Source organism: Sus scrofa, chromosome 17 (assembly GCF_000003025.6).
Source record: "Sus scrofa isolate TJ Tabasco breed Duroc chromosome 17, Sscrofa11.1, whole genome shotgun sequence".
Classification (NCBI taxonomy): domain Eukaryota; kingdom Metazoa; phylum Chordata; class Mammalia; order Artiodactyla; family Suidae; genus Sus; species Sus scrofa.
Window position 1 is genome coordinate 44,445,902 of NC_010459.5, and position 21,188 is coordinate 44,467,089.

At 41.4% G+C, this 21,188-nt stretch overlaps 1 long non-coding RNA gene across 1 annotated transcript in view; it reads left to right on the forward strand.

Annotated features, from left to right (window-relative positions):
• The window catches only part of LOC106508477, a 44,209-nt gene extending 25,117 nt beyond the window's left edge, over positions 1-19,092 (forward strand). The window contains exons 3-4 of the long non-coding RNA XR_002339968.1: positions 13,381-14,929; positions 17,214-19,092. This is a non-coding gene — a long non-coding RNA (uncharacterized LOC106508477). The remainder of the gene's footprint in view (positions 1-13,380; positions 14,930-17,213) is intronic.

The window sequence follows — 21,188 nt, forward strand, 5'->3', positions numbered from 1 at the left end:
GTGACCCTGGGCAAGTTCAACTGTACAGTCTCCATTTTTAGGGGCTGGTAGGAGAGCAATGGCTGCAGAATTTCTATGTAAATCAGGGATGAAGTCTGTTGGGAATTAGGGCAAAGGGGGCTAATGGACTTGTGTTAGAGCTGCATTTATATGATCAAATGTCCATTGTTAGTTTCCTTATACAATATAAATTACATATAAAAACACTAAAGTTTTCAGAGGGTGAATTTATTCACTATTCATAGGCGATTAAGGAGAAGTCACTTGCCTGTACCAAGGAATAAGAAAAATAATCATAGGAAGTTATAGCAATAGACAATCCATCAAAATAACAAAGGATTGGCTTTATAATGGAATGGCAGTAACACAATATATCCATCCTACCTTCAAAAGGCTGAGGCCGAGGCCTTACAACTGTGTGATTCTTCAGTTATGGTTGGAAGCAAATGCTTCAGTGATCTCAGCTTAAGGTCTTCCCTCTTCTTGAATTTATAACTATATCAGTTTGTTCTATCATCACTACTGCTACTCTTCAAGAAAGGTTTTGATAGTCATAGGCAGGAAAAAAATATAAAAATAATTGGCAACGTCATGCTGATGCAGCATGGCAGAAAGGGGGTAAGGCTGACAGGTGGGAGAGTGAATGCTCCCTAACCCACAGGGCTGTTGGGAGGGTTAAATGAGATGATGCTTGTGAATCTCGAATGGTACATGGTGGTGGCTTAGTAAATGTTACCTAGGACTAGAATTAATTTTTCTTTCTTTTAAAACTTTTTTTTTTTTTTTTTTTTTTTTGTCTTTTTGCCTTTTCTAGGGCCGCACCCGAGGCATATTGGAGGTTCCCAGGCTAGGGATCTAATTGGAGCTGTAGCTACCGGCCTACACCAGAGCCACAGCAACTCGGGATCCTAGCTGTGTCTGTGACTACACCACAGCTCATGGCAACACTGGATCCTTAACCCACTGAGTGAGGCCAGGGATCAAACTCGCAACCTCATGGTTTCTAGTCAGATTCGTTAACTACTGCGCTATCATGGGAACTCCTAAAACAATTTTTTTAATTGTAGTTGACTTGCAATGTTCTGTCAATTTCTGCTGTACAACAAACTGACCCAGTCATTATATATATGCTTATAATATATACATACATATACATGCATGTGTATAAATACATATTATGCTTATATATATATACACACATTCTTTTTCTCACATTGTCCTCCATCATCAGGTGACTAGATATAGTTCCATCACAGGTGACTAGATATAGTTCCCTGTGCTATACAGCAAGATCTCATTGCTTATCCACTCCAAATGCAATAGTTTTCATCCACTAACCCTAACTCCCAGTCTATCCCACTCCCTCCCCAACCCCCTTGGTAACCATAAGTCTGCTCTCCATGTCCATGAGATTTTTTTTTTCTGTATAGAATTAATTTTTAAAGATCCATCCCTCACTCATTCCCCAATTCAATACTTAGTCTTTTCTCTTACTGATAGAAATAGATATAACCAGGACACTAAACCCCACATTTTTTTTTATGGCTGCACCCATTTGGAAGTTCCCAGGCTAGGGACTGAATCTGAGCCACAGCTCTATGCCTATGCCATACCCGAGGCAACACTGGATCCTTTAGCCCTCTGTGCCAGGCCAGGAATTGAACCTGCACCTCTGTAGCAACCCAAGCCACTGCAGTTGGATTCCCAGCTCACTGTGCCATGGTGGGAACTCCTAGGAAATCACGCTCTAGCCCAACTTTTGAAGATTAGCAATGTCTTTCTGAATAATGAAGGCTCTGAGATATCTTGCAGGAAAGAAACTCATTGACCTATATTTAACCCAGTGTTTTCGAACCTTTTGGGACTGCAGTCCATCTATTATGCTTATAATTTTTTCATGGATCACCTGATAGCATTTTTTGGGACAAGAGTTCTGTGAAACATCCTATGGCAAAATGAAAATCTCATCATCTGCGGTTCAAGCTAGGGAATTCTAGGGAATGAGTGACTGCAAATTTTTAGGAGAAAAATTTTCTCTTTTCCTCATCAATCAATGAAGATTGCTTGACTTTGTGAGTAGCATTTTATGATAGATGAAGTGGTATAGTTTGCCTTGACTATGGAGGTCAAGGAGATGGTGAGACATCAGACTAGACATTGATCTTGGCATTTATCCTTTTTTTTTTTTTTTTTTTTTTTTCTTAAATGGCTTCACTTGGCGGCAGATGGAAGTTCCCAGGCTAGGGGCTGAATTGGAGCTGCAGCTGCTGGCCTATGCCATAGCCACAGCATGCTGCGCCAAGCATCTGTGACCTATGCTGCAGCTTATGGCAATGCCAGATCCTTAACCCACTAAGTGAGGCCAGGGATCAAACCCGCATCCTCATGGATACTATGTTGGGTCCTTAACCCGCTGAGCCATAATGGGAACTCTGGCAATTATCCTTAAAACGTCCTTCACACCTGAACAGAGGTCCAAAGTCCATTGTCACATTTACTCCAACTCATCTTCTTTGACCCTAACAACAGCTTTAGGAAGTAGGCAGGTGTTAAGGGCTGAATGATTGAGTGCTCTCAAAATTCATATGTTGAAGCCTTGACTGCCCCCCACCCCCACCGGGGCAATGGTATTTGGGAATGGGGACTTGGGGAGGTAATTAGGTTTAGCTGAGGGCATCAGGGTGGGGCCGTTGATGGGACTGGTGCCCTTGTCAGAAGAGGAAGACAGGTCTTGCTCTCTCCAAATGAATGCACTGAGGAAAGCCCCTATAAGCAAACAATGAGAAGACAATCACCTACAAGACAGGAGAGCCTTCACCAGAAACTCCATCTGCAGGCACCTTGATTTTGAACTTCTCCAACCTCCAGAGCCGTGAGAAATAAATGTTTAAGTCACCCAGGCCATGATATTTTTGTTATAGCAGCCTGAGCTGACTTTGACAGCAGGGTAGGAGATGGTTGATCTCCTAAAGAAACTGCGATGTCAAGAGAAGAAGCTGTTTAAGGATAAAAAGCTAGAGCTAGAACCTAAGCCCGCTGATTCAATTTAATTCAACAAGCATTTATTTAGCACCTACTACACGCCAGGCACTGTGCCAGGGTTCTGGGAGTGTAGAGTGACAAAATCAGAGATTCTACAGCGTTTAGAAGGGACAGATATGAATAAAAAATCACCACAGGGTTAACAGTGCAACAGTAGGCTTAGAGGAGATTAGAATGAGGGTGTATGAATGAGGTTTTGAAGGATAAATAAGAGTTCTTCCATGGTAAGCAAGCAAGGAAAGGCAGCATATTTCTGCAATTTTGTTATAGTCCCCTCTACTCCACATAGGAGGAGGCTGGTCTTAGAGGATATTAGTTGTGTGTGTGTATAGTATGTCCAGTTTCCGAGATTACACAATTCCGAGAATTTTCCCTTCATTCCTTTCCACCTACTTTTGAACAAAGTTGGAGGCACAAGGACTTTGCAAGAGCCGCATCACATTATATTCATGATGGATGGGAGAAATTCATCAGTGTTGGCTGAGAAATTCATCTATGAGGTTAAAGTCTTAAAACTTTAATAAATCAAATCTTTTAAACCAGGGATTGAAAAACCAGCCAAAGGGACAGCATTCTGGTGTTGGGTTGCACACGGTTCTACCTCATTTGCTGGGACTGGGGGAGGCCTTTTCCCTGGGGCCTGCTTTTGCAGTGACTCCTGCCACGTTTCCGTCCAAAGTTCCCCTTCCCTGATTAATGTGATTTTCTGTATGTTCTTGGTAACAGAACTCCTGAGAAACAACAATCTCAGAAATCACCCCGTCCAGTTCCTTTTGATAGGGTTCTCAGCAGAGCAGACTGGCTAATTATGGGTGGCACCTGGGGAAGCTGCCTTTAAACAGCAGCCGGGGTAATGGTCACAGCGTTCTGTACCCGTCACCTCCACCTGTACCTTTCTGTACCCTGGGAGGCTGTGTGGTGTCTGGGTTTTGCACTAGACAGATCAAGATTGTTCTGGGCCAGACTGGCATAGCTTTTGCAGGCATATATGGAGAGGGTCCTATTTTAATGATGCCTTTTGAGTGAAATCAAAGGTCAAGACAATGGGGAAAATGATCAATGCATCTGGGGGCTATATTAAATAGCCTCAAGTCACTCATGGATGTTTCTTTTTTTCCCCCTAAAATGGACAGGAGGGTGGATAGCAAGAGGCCCTGGGTACCAAGAAGCGGCAGCTGTGCTTTGTTTCTCTGTGGCTGGAATATATTCTGTGACTCAGGGTGGCAGCTGGAGACCAAAGGACTGCTTGAAGCTGGGTGGCAGCATGGGAAGGTCTGCTTTTAATTAAAGCGCTCTCTGCTTTGCTGCAGTGGCTGAGAGGTCAGCTTCTAAGAATTCTGTCCTCTAGCTTGTAAGGACCCTCAGTCTTAGCTGGGTTTGAGAAATGTGTCCTTCTCAGCACATCTTCCTTTACAACCTTTAAAAGGGGGGATAGTGGCCTTCAAAGGAAACACTAAAATTTGGTTAGACTGTCCCAACCCTATCTGTCAGCCTGGATATGCTGATTATTTTTATGTCTGGCTCAAGCTGCACCCCTCCTCTCAATCCATTTTGCACATTTCCTTTCTTTTTTTTTTTTAATTAAAAAAATTTTTGGAGTTCCCATTGTGGCTCAGCAGTGATGAACATGACTAGTAACTATGAGGATATGGGTTTGATCCCGGGTTAAGGATCTGGTGTTTGCTGTGAACTGTGGCGTAGGTTGCAGTTGCGGCTTGGATCCTGGGTTGCTGTGGCTGTGGTGTAGGCCGGCAGCTGAAGCTCTGATTTGACCCCTAGCCTGGAAACTTCCATATGCTGCACGTGGGGCCCTAAAAAGAAGCAAAAAATTGAAAAGATTTTTTTTTCCATTTTCTGACGTTGTAAAGTTGATTTACAAAGTTGTGGTAATTTCTGCTGTACAACAAAGTGATGCAGTTATACACACATCATTCTCTTTCATATTCTTTCTCTATATAGATTACCACAGAGCACAGTGGGTAGAGTTCTCTGTGCTATATATACAGCAGGTCCCATTTGGCCAATCATTCCATGTACCTCAGTGTGCGTGTGGATTGCCACATGTACGTTTCCTTTCTGCTCTGTGCCACGTGAGGCTACATAATCTATGGATTGCCCTATCTGGGCTCCCTTACCCTCCGGCTTCTCCTTGCCTTTGGCCCATGATAGGAGAGCAGAGTGTGGGAAAGGAGACTCGGGTCTTCATTCCCTCCCACTCTGTGTAGGTGCCCTGTCTCTGATATTAGCCCCCATCCATGCCTACTGCTCACTGAGTGACCCCTCTTGCATGGTTCCATTTCTTCCTGAGCTTTACGAAACTACTTGCTCTGGCATCCTTATCTGAGCATCAGCTTCTGCGGGATCCCCAAAAGACACCACCTCCTTGGACATCTTGAAAGAATGGTCGGTGTAAACATGGGTAAGAGATGTTAGGATTCAAGTAACACTTGTGCTGTTTCAGCCCTGAGCCAAAGAGGAAGATTGTCTTTGGAGTCAAGATGGGTTAACTGTGGAATTTAATCCTGTTAAATAACTGCTTCCAGCTACTTGGTGAAGGAACCCAAGCACATGGCCCTGTTTGGGATTCACCTTGAATGTGTGTCTAACTTTGCTTGTTCTGGGTTGCTACCATAGTAACAGGAGTAATTAACTTTAGTTACAACATCCCTCTCTCTCTCTTTTTTTTTTTCTGGCCACCTCCCTTCACTCCAGTTCATTCTGAACTGGCTTTGAAGTATTTTAGTGAAGCCATCAGCTATCTACCTTCACCTGAACATTGATAATGTCCTCTTTCTGATTTTATTGGGCTACATGTTCCTTTTGTACATGTACCTATTTCTTTGGTGATAAAGCACACACATACTATAGCTCAGGTCCTTAAACAAGGTTTGGCACTTGGAAAACAGACGTGATAGCAGCTGGGGCAGTATTTGGATGCCTTGTCAACTTAGAACATCTGCTTGGCTGATGGGGGCACCTTGGTTTATTGCTGTCATTAGGAGCTGTCAGTCAGAGGAGCTGAGACCTGCATTGCCCTCCGAGGTGTTAAATATTAAAAACCTGCATTTCCAACCAAGAGCTCAATCCCACTTCACATTTTTAGAAAAGAAAGTTCTCAGTTTTTGTTTACCAGTGTGTATTGATTTCTAGGAGTTGTTTAAAAGGCAATGATCATCCTTTTTGATTGATAGCTCTCACCAAAAAGCAATAGATCTGATAAATGTAGCAGCTTCTTGTGATAGAGGGTGTCACTTTCCCTACCTGATTTCAGAACCGCTGGGATAGACAGTTCCATGTTGATACATCCATACAGTGGGAATACTATGCAACTTAAGAAGTAAAGAGAAAGTCCATTCCTCCGCTCAGTAGCACCTGGCCATGTGGTGGGTTCTTGGAAATGTCAGACGTGGTCCCTGAGATGACGAAGTTCACAAAAATCACAGGGGAAAAGATAATTAAAAGTATATTAAAGATATAAAAAAAAGATAATTAAAGTATATACTCCGACACGTTCATGGAAATACAGGAATTAAGGTAGGTTTGGCATATTTTTATGGGCATAGACCACAGAATTCATTATATAAGTTGTGGCAAATAGCAGCAGCAGCAGCAGCCAGACCTGAAATCTTAGCTTCACAGGAGATAAATGAACTACCTGTTGTTTATAGTACTTTTCTCATTGGAAGACCTTCGAGATCAGCTGGTCCAGCCTTCACTTGGCTCCTCTCCACAGAATCCTTGCAAGGTAATCATCCAGCCTCTGCTTGGTACCTCCTGGTACTACATGTGGTGATGACTGTTAGCCTGACTGTTACAGTATAGACAGGAGAAGGCACTTCCTTGCGACTTTGCCCATCGACTCTGGTTTTACCCAAGTATTTGTGCTTCTTCCACACAGCAACCTTTCCTATTTGGGCTGGCACTTTGCATATTTCCATCCAGAATGAATAAACTCTGGTTTCTTTAGCTGTTTGCTGTTCACCAAATGACATCCAGTAGTCCTATCAATTCTTTCTAAATGTCTCTTGAATCCAGTTCCTTCTTTTTACCTCCATTAAGTAATTGGCATAGAAAAGAAGACAAAAAGCCATGTGGCCATTACCAACAGTTATTCTGTTTTGGACCCCACTCCTTCTGGCTGAGATAAATGCAGCAGTTTCCTACCTGGCTCCTCAGCTTCTATTTCATCTTTTAGACTTCATTTTTCCTGTAGGCAGGGTGATTCTTTCGAAAATAAAAACACCGCTATGTCATTCCCCTGTTTAAAACCATTTAGTGGGTGCCCTGTGCTCTTCATGCGAAGGCCCAGAATTCTTAATATTCCCCTCAAGTTTTGCAGGGTCTGACCCTTTCCAGTCAAGGCTCTCAGCACTTCCCTTGGCAGCTGACATGCTGGCCTTTTAGAAAGTGTTTTAGCATCTTGATTGTGCCCTGACTTTTCTGGTCCCCCAGGAGTCATGTAGATGCATCTCTCTGCCTGCAGTGTGTTCCTCTGAGCCACCTGGATAACTTCTGCTCATTTTTTTAGGTCTGAGTTTATAAGTAACTCTGTCTGGCAAGGCTTCACTAAGAGAACCCATCTCTCCAGGTTAGGGGTCTATGGTAGAGATTTTTTCCTTCCTTAAAAAGGAAGATAACAGGAGTTCCCACTGTGGCGTAGTGGAAATGAATCTGACTAGCAACCATGAGGATTCGGGTTCAATCCCTGGCCTTGCTCAGTGGGTTAAGGATACAGCGTTGCCGCAAGCTGTGGTGTAGGTTGCAGACGTGGCTCAGGTCCTGCATTGCTGTGACTGGGCTGTGGCGTAGGCTGGAAAAAATACATATACTTGAGTGAACCCGTTTTATGTGTACTTCCACTCAAGTCAAGTTATAAAACAGCTCCAGCCTTCCCAAGGCCCCCTCATGTTCCTTTAGCAGATACTTCTCAAAAGAAACTGCTATTCTGACCTTCATCACCATAGATCAGAGTTGCCTCCTTTTAAATATCATATAAATGGAGTTGTGCTGTAGTCACGTTTTGTATTTGGCTCCTTACATTCATCTATGTTGTTCAGGGCAGTAGCTCACTCTGTTTTTTTTCCTGCATGTTATTCCATTGTGTGGCCCATTATGAATACAATGTAATTTTTGATCTGTTCTGCTCTTGATGGGCATTTCAGTTTTTTTCCATTTTCTTTTGGCTATGAATATTGCTGCTGTGCACATTTGTGTTTTTTTCTGAGCATATGCATTCATTTTTCTTATATTGTATGTAAGTATATATTAATATGTAAGAATATATGTTCTCTATTTTTTCTTACACTGATAGATTTTATTTTTTTCAAAATATTTACTGACTCCTCCTTTAGAGTTTCTCCCCAGGAGATCCACCCTTACAAGAGGATTTTATTTCCATCTAACTGCCACAAGAGCTAGCTTTGTAAGCCTATTTGTCCTAAATGTGATAGAAAAAAAACATATGTCACTTCTGATCAGAAGCTTTAAGAATTATTGCATGGCTCTGCCAGTGTGTTTTTCCCTCTGATACAAGATTGGCATAGAGCCTGGTTCTCCATTCTGGGTCCTAAAGTAAAGAGCAGGCAGAGCAGAGCCACAGTTGACTCCTAATGGACGTTGATAAGGCTGAGAACTAAACACTGGAGTCTAGGGATTGCTTGTTACAACAGCAAAACTTAAAGTTGACCGATGCAATGCCCCTCCTTCTGTTCCCTTTGCATCTTATGTATTCCCCTTGTCCTAAAATGGCACACATTCCAATGAAGCCTTGTTGAACTCTCTCCATTTGCCTCTACCTGCCACACTCTAGTCTCTAAAGGTGGAGACTATGCATGTCCTGATCACCATTGTAATTCCAGTACCTAGTACTTTGATGAACAAACGGTAGATTTATAATACATATGCGCTCAGTGGGGATGGCTTTTAACATTTGCTGATGGGAAAGTCAACTTTCCTAGGTGTCCTCCCCATAGTGGGCAGCCTGAATGGAGCACCAATTTCCAAGCGTGGTCTGATTAGTGAGGAGAAGACAGTAGCTTTGACCTCCTTTCCTATGAACTGTATTTCTGATATGTAGCTCAAGGTGGCTTTAGCTTATTGATAGTGATCTCCCGCTGTTGGTTCTTGTTGATCTCACTGTTGTCTCAAACTCTGAAATTTTTCTTTAAGGCACTGCTGCTAAGCTAATTTTCCCATCTTGGGTTTGGGCAGAGATGTTTCTGATGAACTTATTGATCCTCAGGTGCATCTGTCAATAAGCCTACTCTCATCTTTCCCTGGAGTCTGAATTTACTTGTTGTTTATTTTAGCCATGCTTTCCTCACTGCTTTCTCATTTCTTGTATCTGTTTTTTTTTTTTTTTAATCTCACCCTGTCCTCCAGCAACACCAAATTACTCCATTTCAAATCTTATCTCAAACTTCTGTCTGTTTCTGATTGATGTGGGCATTTATCGCTTCTAGCAAATTGAGCCTCATTGTGTTGGAGTATAAAGGTGCCAGAGTAAGAAATAGCTTGGTCAAAAATTAGCACCTGCAATTTTGGGCACCTTCTATTGTAGCTTTTGCTTTAGGGGTCATCATATTTGAAGAGTGTATTTTCTTATTGATTTGTAAATGTTCTTTACATACTCTGGGAATTAATTCGTGGTTGGCTCTTTGTATCATACATAGCTGTACCCACTTTGTTTAATCTTCTTTGTTTATCGTATCTTTTTCATAGAGAAGGTTTTAATTTGTCAGTCTTTCCTTTATGGTTTGTGCATTTTCTCTCTTAAGAAATTTTTTCTCAATCATGAGTTCAAAAAGAGTGTACATTTTCTTCTAAAAATTACCTTTTACATTTAGTTTTCTAATCCACCTGAAATTTAAAAAATTGTGTGTAGCATGAAATGAAGATATATTTTTTTTCATGCAGAATTCAAATCATTCCCAAATTGTTGAATGGCTCTATAGATATGTAATGCTCTCCTATACTTCATTCATCTACATAGGTAGGTCTGCTTTTATGCATTCTGTTCTAGGGTATTCTAGGGGACCACAGTTTTACACCCGCACCAATACTGTATGGCTCCAGTTACTATAGCTTAACCATATCTTTCCTGTCTTCTAAGGTAAAGCACTCTCCTCATTTCTTGTTCTTTCTCAGAATTTCCTTGGCTATGCTTAGATTTTTGCTCTTACATGGGAATTTGGAATTAGCACAAGTTCCATGAAAAGCCCAATTTGGATTTCAATTAGAATCACATGGAGATTCTAAATTATCGAGAACTAACATCCTTTAGATATATCCCCCTTCCCAAACATAATATAGCTTGCCATTTATTTAGGCTTTCAAAAGTGTTTTAGTATGTTTAAAAAAATTTTTTTTATTACTTTGCTTTTTAGGGCTGCACCTGTGGCATATGGAAGTTCCCAGGCTAGGGGTTAAATCGGAGCTATAGCTTCTGGCCTATGCCTCAGCCACAGCAATGCCAGATATGAGTTGTGTCTGCAACCTACACCACAGCTCATGGCAACTCCAGAGCTTTGGCCCACTGAGCAAGGCCAGGGATTGAGCCCACATACTGATAGATAGTAGTTGGGTTTGTTACTCACTGAGCCACAGTGGGAACCCCTGTTTTGTAATTTTTAAAATAAAGTCACACTTTTTTCAGTTAGATTTATTCCCAAGTACCTTATGATTTTTGACTTATGTGAGTACAATTTTTATTTTTATTTTTATTTTTAATGTAATTTTTTTTTTTTGTCTTTTCCAGGGCTGCACCTGTGGCACATAGAGGTTCCCAGGCTAGGGGTCTAATCAGAGCTGTAGCCGCTGGCCTACGCCAGAGCCACAGCAGCACCAGATCTGAGCCACGTCTGCGACCTACACCACAGCTCACAGCAACGCTGGATCCTTAGCCCACTGAGCAAGGCCAGGTATCAAACTCGAAACCTAATGGTTCCTAGTCAGATTCATTAACCACTGAGGCACGATGGAAACTCCAATTTTTAAAAAAAATTCTCTTATACAGTTTCCAATTTGGTTATATTTGGTATATAAAGATAACTAGTGGGATTTTAAAACTTGAATTTAGGTTAACCAACTGAACTAAAATATCTCATCTGTTCTAGGAGTTTTCAGATTTCCTGAGATTTTTAGGGTAGCAATCAAATTGTAGGCAGATAATGAAAATTTTGCCTTTTATTCTTCCAATCCTTGTAGCAAATATTTCTTTCTTTCTTTCTTTTTTTTTACCTATTAAATTGACTAGGATCTTGAGAAAAAGAAGGGGGAATAATAGATGTTTGTGTATTGTTTCTAATTTTAATGAAAATTCTCTTGAAATTTAACCATGAAGAACAATGTTTATGGGAGTTCCTGTTGTGGTGCAGTGGAAAAAAATCTGACTAGTATTCATGGGTTCTATTCCTGGCCTTGCTCAGTGGGTTAGGGATCCGGCATTGCTATGGCTGTGGTGTAGGCCATGAGCTGTAGCTCTTATTTGACCCCTAGCCTGGAAACTTCCATATGCTGCAGGTGTGGCCCTAAAAACAAAAACAAAATAAACAGGAGTTCCCGTCGTGGCGCAGTGGTTAACGAATCTGACTAGGAACCATGAGGTTGCGGGTTCGATCCCTGGCCTTGCTCAGTGGGTTAAGGATCCGGTGTTGCCCTGAGCTGTGGTGTAGGTCGCAGATGTGGCTCGGATCCCGTGTTGCTGTGGCTCTGGCGTAGGCCGGTGGCTACAGCTCCGATTTGACCCCTAGCCTGGGAACCTCCATATGCCACGGGAGCGGCCTAAGAAATGGCAAAAAGAAAAAAACAAACAAAAGATTTATTATACCCTTTATTGTTATTATTTTACATTTTGCATTAAAAAATGTATTTCTCTTTTGCTAAAATTGTAGGCGTGTCTGTTGAATTTTCTTGAACATTTTTCTGTAATTATTGAGATTATGTATGTTTTTACCTTTTGCTGTGCCTATGTGATCACATTGCCACATTTTCTGGCTTTTAAGCATTCTTGCAAAAATTCCCAGCATAAACTGTATATGATCACTTATTAGGATATTTAATATTTTGAAAAGTCAGATTCAATTGACTGTTTTGTTTAGGATATTCATATTAATAAGTGGTCTATTTTTTTCTTATACTATCTGGGGAGAGTTGCATTATTGTTAAGAATTATTTAATTCTACCTTCACTTTTGTCAAGATTGATCTTGAAACTATGTGTGGAAGTGACTGTGTCAGAGCCAAGCTTAAACCAAGAGATTTTTAAGAGGCATTACAAATATTTACTAGCTCTCTGGCTCTTTTTTTCTATCTCCCAAATAAGCATGTGCCACATAGGGGGTGCTCCTTTAGCCTGGGCCCCCAAATGCAAAAACACATGGAACAGAGATACAGCCTGTGTCATGGCCTCGGCTGACCTGTAGTCCACATGTATATGAGTGAGGAATAATCTGTTTATGTAAACCATGGAGATTTTTGGGTTGTCACGGCAATAAAGCTGACTAGTTAATTATCCATATCTGGTTTTAAAATCAAGGTTAATATATTCTCAAAAAATAGCCCAGCGCCTTTCTTTTCTCTTCTTTGAAAGAATTTTAATGTTCTGTTTTATATAGTCTGTTTCTTGAAGGTTTGGTGAAATTTGATTATAAAACTGTCTGCACCTAGTATGTTTTTTTATGGAGGCTGTAGAAGAATTTTGACAAATGATTCACTTTAAAAAAGTTATTGACATATTCATATTTTCTGTTTTTTTCTCTGTCAATTTTGGCATTTTATACTTTTATAGAAAAATTCCTCTTGTATCTATGTTTTATGTCATCCTAAAGTTATTTTTAAGAATCTCTTATAATTAAAAAAAAAACCTTTGCTGTATATTAATTATCATCTAGTGAGAATATTATTTGTGGCTTATCTCTTTTTTTTTTCTTGATCAACTTTGTAAAAAGTGTATCCACGTAATTATTACTTTCAGAAAACTCTCCCATTCTTTGTCAAAACTTCGTGTCAAGTTTTGTCAAAAACTTCTTGTCAAAATCACTTTTTCCTACTTCATTAATTCTGCACTTATTTTTACTTGCTTATTTCTACTTTTTTGAGTTTTCCTTCTAGGTTTAAAAGTGAATGCATAATTCATTTATTCTCAGTGTTTCCTACATTAGTTAGCATTACAGAGTTAGCAGAATAGAGCAGAGACCCAAAATAACTATAACTTAAACAAGACAAAAGTTTATTGTTTTTTTCATGATGAAAATGCAGGAGGTAGGAGATCTAGGCTGACATCGTAACTGCTTCACAGAAGCCTTAAGGACTCACGATTCTTCTGTTTTGTTCTTTGTAGGATACTTCTCTTGTCCACCTGATGCAAAATAATTCCTCTCTATGACGATGTTCCAGCTGGAATGAAGGAAGAAGTGGATAAGAAAGGATTCCCTCCCTTGAAGATATAACCTAGGAGTTCTGTGCATCACTTCTGGTCATTTCTCACTGGCAAGAACTCTTCTTATGGTCACACAAGAGAGGCTGGCAAATTTGGCTTTTATTCTGAGAAACCCTATGTCCAGCTGAAAATGAAGGGATCTGTTACTGTGGGAGAAAAGGATAACAGATAGTGGGAACAACTAGCAGCCTCGGCCACAGTCCATCCCCTTGTTACCCAAACTTCCATGTTCCAAATCATCCCTACACCAAAGGAGACAACTCCAAGATTCCTTGTAGCTACTGAACCCATATCAAAGTCTACGATCTCTGAGTAAGGCACAGTCCTCTCCATTAGGTCTGTGTGCAGCTCGTTCTTCATGGGGCAATGACTTAAAAAATGCAAGATAAATCATCTGCCTCTCAGATAGTCAATATACAACGATGAAGCAGGGTCTGGAAAATAATAAAAAATCCCATTTGGATGGAGGCAAAGGTGAAACACAGAACAGCAAATGCCCCCTAACAATGGACCAAACCCCATGGCCCATCCAGGATCATTCCCTGTCTTGGAGGAACTCTTGAGTTCATCATCTTTGATGTCTTCTGGCCTTACCATTTTGGAATGTTCTTTCTTGTTCATTATCCGTCCTGGCCACATTTGAGATTGGCCATTCAGAGCAGGTTCTCCTTTTGGACTAAAAAGCTTTTGGAACATGTCAAGTCAATCCTTTGTCAAACACCCATAGTCAGCTCTTTTGTTTAGAAGAAAGATTTTACACCTGAAGGGTCTGTTTTGAATTTGCTTCTGTGCTTTGCTCATTACTCTGTCTTTCAAGTTAGTGGCAGCTAACTAGTTGCACCTAAAACAAAGACTTCATTCATCTAATCATTTCCTTGAGGCTGGCTCCAATTTTCTGGCAAAAATATCTTTTAAAAGAAGGTGTTGAATAAATTTGGAGGCCTGGTTTTTATCTCCTGCTAAGTCTGGCACTGCAGCGCTCTCACTACTAATAGCTGTATTTTTGGGGTATAGAAGCAATTTTCAACTTTGAAAAACCCCAAACAAATAAGCTCCTGGTCAATTTAGATTGTTAACCACAGGCAGAGTGTGTTGCAATGCTATATTTTCTTTCATTTCTATTAACACACTGGCCATCTTTATTTTGGATTTATATCTCTTCTTTAGGATTTTGCTGAAAGCCACAAGAAGTGGTAACTCAGACCAACATACTATATATATTATATATGTATTCCTCTAGCACTATAGCCTCATTGAATGTGTGTTCTATCTCCCAAAGCAGTGCCTCGCTATATTGCCAAATGTTTAGTCTCTGGATAACAAGGATTACTAAATTTCCAACTTGCAATATTTTGAGTCAACACTGCCCATCACCCAGACAGTATTCTGAAGTCACATGGATGTTTGTCTCTGTTATGTTCAGCATTCCACTTTAAGGTACCAAAATTAGGTGAGTATGTGCCTAGCAGAAATAGTGGCTTTAACAGACAAACAGTTATTTCTCATATAAAACGCTAGAAGTACCCAGTCCAGGTCTGCAAGAAGGAGGTTCTGCTCCATGAAATCCTTAAGGACTCAGGGTCTTTCTTTTTGCTTTACCAGTCTTTTTTATTTTATTTTTTGCTTTTTAGGGTCGCACCCCAGGCTAGGGGTTGAATCAGAGCTGTACTGCCAGCCTACACCACAGCCACGGCAACTCGGGATCCAAGCCATGTCTGTGACCTACACCACAGCTCATGGCAACGCCAGATCCTTAACCCACTGAGCAAGGCCAGGGATCGAACTTGCAACCTCATAGCTCCTAGTCGGATTCCTTAACCACTGAGCCACGATGGGAACTCCTGCTCTACCGGTCTTTAAGGTGTTGCCCTTATCCTTATGCTTTAGAAGCACCACAACACAGAGTGATTTGTTCTGGTTTGCCTGGGACTTTCTTGGTTTTAGCATTGAAAGTCCCATATCCTGGGAAAACCCTCAGTGCTGGGAAAACGGGTACAGTTGTTCACTACTCTGTATCCACCCCAGTTCGATGTACTACAATATAGTTCTGATGCCAAGCATCTAGAGTTAACATCAGATCCCAGAAGTTAAGGGCTCATTCTTTCACAAGACTTTCCCCTCTTTAGATAGCAGCTGCAAAGGGGTCCCCAGGCCACGTGAACCAATTGGCTGACAAATTGGCTACCAGTCTAGGAGGTTCCCACCACTCCACACAGGGGTGATAATTTGCTAGAATGATCCATAGAACTCATTGAAAGATGATATTTATGATTATAGTTTCAAAAAGATATTCCTAGGAAGAGGTCTAGGAGGGTCTTGATGCAGACCTTCCATGCCCAATGCCTGTGGAGTCAGGGTGCATCATCCTTCCAACATGTCAAGGTGTGCACCAATCAGGAAGCTCCTCCTAGCTTTGGTGGCCAGAGATTTTATTGGAGTTTCATCACATGTGTATGATTGATTAAATCATTGACTTCATGATTAAACTCAATATCTAGCCCTCTGCCCCTCCCCAGAAGTTGGGTGGTTGAAAGTCCCAGCTCTTCCGTCATGTACTTGGTCCTTCTGTGACCAGCCTCTGTGCTGAAGCTTCCTAGGGTCCCACCATGAGTTATTTCATTAGCATACTAGAGATGCTCCTATCATTTAAGAAAGCCCCAGGGTTTTTGAAGCTCCATGCCAGGAACCTGGGAAAAAGACCAGACAAATTATTTACTATACCACAGCCGACTTACATCCACCATGTCTATATTTCCATCAGCAGGAAGGTGAAAAGTGTCAAGAAGTCAGTTTGAGGGTATGATCAGAAAACTGTACATGTTACTTCTGTTTACAGTTCATTGGCCAGCACTTCGACAATGGCCATTCTAAACATGAGAGGTTGGGAAAGGTACTCTTCATTCTGAGCACCCATGTTCCATGGGTTTTATTTTTACAGGAAAAAGAAGAATAGATAGTGAGGTACAATTCCCAGCCTAAGCCACATTTTGTTCTTTGATACTTTATTAAGCCTGCACCTTGTGGTTGATGTCCTGTTTTAGTTTGTAGGATACTACGAGATTGGTATGCAGTATTTCTATTGCTTCTCAGTTCTAAATATTTTGTAATTTCCCTTGTAATTTCCTCTATAACCATGGGTCACTTAAAATTTTTTTTCTTAATTCACAAAATGATAATTTCATTTTTAGTAGGCATTTTGTTGATTTAAAATTGAAATCTCTTGCTATCATGGAATATGAACTTAGGAGATCAATTCTCTGAAATTTATTGACTTTGAGACATACTACATGATCAATTTTGGTAAAGTTTTGATGGGAGCTCAAAAAAGTCTCTATTGTCTGATGTGAGATCAAAATATGAGCTCTTACCACTGTGTTGATCAAAAGTCCATATCTATATCTTTTTTCTCCAAAAAAGTAGGATTACATTGTATATATTATCTTGGAAAATTCTTTTAAAATGTAATACTGTATTATGGAAATATTTCCATATTAAATACCTGTGAGTTGGTACACATCCTTAATTATTTAATCATTATAAAGTTTGTGCCTGGGATTGCTCCTTCAAAGGGAATGCTCTTTAAAAAGGCTTTTTCTAAATTATTGCCACGATTGGCAGTTTGCCCCCAAGAGGGGTCAAACCAATTTTTACTTCCTTCAGTCCTGCAGAATGTTGTCCATTTTTCATACCATCTTGATTATTGTGTATCATCATAATTTTTTCTTTGCTGATAGCCAAAGTACCTCCTTTTGCTGATGAGAAAGAAGCTTTAAAACATACAGCAGTTGGCAAAAATAAAGCAGAGGGAGCTCCAGGATGGATTCTGACTCTCATTTCCTGCCCAGGACAGGGGGTGGAAAAAATGACAAAAATCCAGCTGTGCCTCTCTTTCACATCCAGAATTGTGAATTGTAGAATTCATTTATTCTGTCCAGCACCAACTGGGCTGAATCTTGTGAAAGAGATCTCCTTCTCCTGAGGGATGAATCAAACCTGCCAATAACTATGCCTCATCCAGGACACAAGAGCTTGACAAATATTTTTTTCGGCAAATGTGTTTTCTTAGCAGGAAGCCGGTGAACAATCAAGTGTCTCTTTTACTGGCTGTGTAGCTCAGCTGGATCCTAGTAGCTCTGGTCTCTGCCCAAATGTTTTTAGGACTTCCCTTCAGAAGCTGGCAGCACAGGGACCACCCACCTCTCTCAGTCAAGGTTATTGGTCCTTTGGAAGCAGCAATGTAACCACTTAGGTACAGAAACTAAAATAACAATTGAATGTTCATACTTCTGGTCCCATTTGAGCCACACACCGCCTTGTGAGCTAAGAATGATTATTGCTCTTTTGTAAACGAATGCACTGAGGGTTAAAAAAGGGGAGGGAAATTTTGTTGGTTTACACAGCTAGAAAGAGACCTTCCCTGACTACCTTCGTTATATATAACCTGCTGTCCCCCGAAAGTCACCATCAACATTAGTCTATTTTCTTAACACCACTGATCACAAGGTGTAATTACTGCCATCTTTCTTTCCTGATTGTGAGACCAGACTCCAATCCGGTCCTCATCTAGTTCTCATGCGTTGTGCAGTCTCCTCCCACTGGAGACCCATGCTGGTCCCTGTGACTAATAGCACGTGGAAGAAACAATGACAAATGACTCTCAAGGTTACATCATAAAGGACACAACTCTGCCCCGCCTTAGGGAATCCAGCAGCCTTGCCAGAGGGGTACTTAAGCACCCCAGGGAGAGGCCCACCTGAAGAGTAACTGGGGCCTCCTACAAACAACCAGCAGGAACTTGCCAGCTTGGCGAATGGCCCACCTTGGATGTGGACCCATCAACCCAGTGAAGCCTTCAGATGACTGCAGCCCGGATGACTCTAACTGCAATTTCACCAGAGACCTTTAGCCAGAACTGCCCAGTCACACTTCTCCTGAGTGCCTGGCCCACATGGGATCCCATTTGAGATGTTGGCATTGAAAATATGAGACCTAATAAATGTTTATCGTGGTTTGAAGCAATTTATGATGCAGCAATAGATACCGAAGACACTCTTCTGTTTCCCCTGGCAGACTGTAAACTTCATGAGGGCAGGGCCCATATCTCTCTGCTTCACTGCTCTCACACCTGAGATGATGTCAAGCACACAGCAGAAACTTAATACACAGTTAGTGACTAATGGATCACGGCAAGTGGTAGTGAGAAGATTAAAATCTTCATGCCCTCTCCTCCCTTCCAGCCCTTTCCCACAGCACTCTGTCGGCCTCCCTTTCCTCTCGGATTTGAGTCTCACAGCCACCTGGGGGGTGGGCTTTTTTTCCTGTTGCCTACACAGCAGTTCATAGTTAATTAAACCTTTGTATAAACAGAACAAGGGAGGATGTAAAAGTAATGAGCTGACAGCCCAGTGTGTATTATGTGGGGCTGAGAGGAGAATTTAATTTAGAGAAGAATTATGCACAGGCGGAAGAGCAGTCCATTAAAACAAACCAACTGTCTGGAAAGAGATAAAACAAACACGGATTCTGCATCCTGTGAAATAAATAGTGAAGCTGCACATTCAGGGCACTCTGGGATCCTCAGAGATGCGATGCATGATGAGTGGGAAAAGAAAACACTAGGTGAGGTAGGTGTGTGTGTGGGGGGGGTTGCTGCTCCATTTCTCTTGTGTGGGTTGCAAGAGGTGTTTTGCTGGAGCTCAGTTCTTAGACTAGGATTGCTTTGCTCCCAGCCTGTTTTAGTGTGGGTTTCCCCTGGAGTAGACTGAGCCAAGGATTCAAGTGCAAGCATTTTATTGAGAGATGCAAGGGTTACAAGTAGATGGGGAGTTAATCTGAGGAAGAAAAGACAGTAAATAAAAAATGAGTTATTAATCCAGCTACCATGCTGGGCAGCTGCAGATTAATTCCATGGGGGAAAACATTGAGAGACCTGGAAAAATACACGCATCAGATTTATCTCAAAGGATGAGGGAGCTGGGGTAAGTACCTCCAAAGCCATAAGGAATATTAGCTCTCAGACTCCAGGAAGATGCACAGGGTCAAAAAGCCTGAAGGCCCGCCCCTGGCAAAGATGTCACCACTGGAAGGGAGGCTAGTGTGCACAGAAATGGTAAGGGGACTTGGGATTATGGCCAGAATGTTAAAGATGTTGGCTATCTCGTTCTCAACTCCTGAAGAACTCTGCAAATTTGGCTCATGGGCCCCCAGGTTCCAAAGACCCAGAGGTCCTCACTGATTTCCTTGGCCACCTCTCTATCCCAAATCAAATCAGTTCCCAAATTCTGCCACTACTCATCTGCCATTTTTAAAAAATATTCTTTCCATTCCTGTTATCTTAATTTATTTTACCGGGATTATTTATTCACTCCACAGAGACTTATTTCCTGCCTCCCCTGAGCTACGCGCTGGGGACACAGAGTGAACACATACAGAGGTGAGAAGTGAAAGTTTGGCTTTTAGAATTCATAGTAACTCTTGAACATGCTCCCAGAACAAACAGGTTGGAGTATAGGATTTACCAAAACCACCCAACTGTGCAAGGCTCCTGAAATTCATACCACAGGCTCAGAACATCCCAGGAGATAACCAGCTCCTAAATCAGCCACTCTGTCAGGGGTATTGCAATAACCATGGTTTGGGGACATCTAATCTCTCCTTTTCCTGATTTGTCTGCAGCCTGAGTCCTCTTCCTTCTCTAATCCTAAAGTGTTTACTGCAGGAGGCACCACCATGTTATTACCCTCCCAGGAACTTTACAGAGTAGGTATCAAATTAGTACCTGAAAATAAAGCCCAATTCATAATATTTATGATATACACTGAAAGTAGAAAGAAGTAAAGAAAACCGTGTTGAATTTTTCAGAGACAAATTAATGCCAGGTTGATCAGCACACACCAAGGGAAGAAGACGTTCATTCATTCGTTTGTTCAGTGAAGAAACATTGGTTGAGCAGTTATTATGTGCCAGGCTCTCCACTAAGCCCTGAAAATTAGCAATCAATAAAGGAAGATGACCTCTGAAGTCAAGAGGGCCAGATCACGCAGGCCATGGTGAGGCACTTGGATTTTATTCTATGTGAGACGCTATGACCCCAATTCTTCACTCCTCCTTGTATGCCTGCCTGTTGTCATGTAACTTAGCGCTGCCTTTCTATATGATTCTGGTCTTGGCCATGTCGCTTGCTTTCACCAACGATATGTTAGCAAACAAGATTCAGGTGGAGGCTTAAGAAGCACTTGCATGATTGGCTTACTCATTTTTGTTCCTCTGCCCTGACCAGCCTGCTGGAGGATGGAACCGGGGAGCAGTGGCTGAGGCAATGCAGTTATCCCAGTTGAGGGATCAAATGATGTGCAGCTGACCCTGTGATCTATTGAGTGAACCCAACCAAGATCAGCTGAGCCCAGCCCAATCAGCAGAACCCCTCATAGGCATGATTATACTCTACTGGCATTTGGTGGGGGTTTGCTGTTCAGTATTATTGAGGCAATAGTTAACAGATACAGATGGAAAATCATTGGAGGGTTTGAACCTGAGGAAGATATAGTGTTTTCAAAAGAATCTTCTGGTTGCAGTATAAATAATATGTTATAACGTGGCCAGGATAAAATCAGGGAATTTAAAATTATTCAAATATCAATGGCAATCTTTGGGTGGACTCAGAATACACACTGACATTTTCTCAACATTTTCATTAGAGAATAACCGTG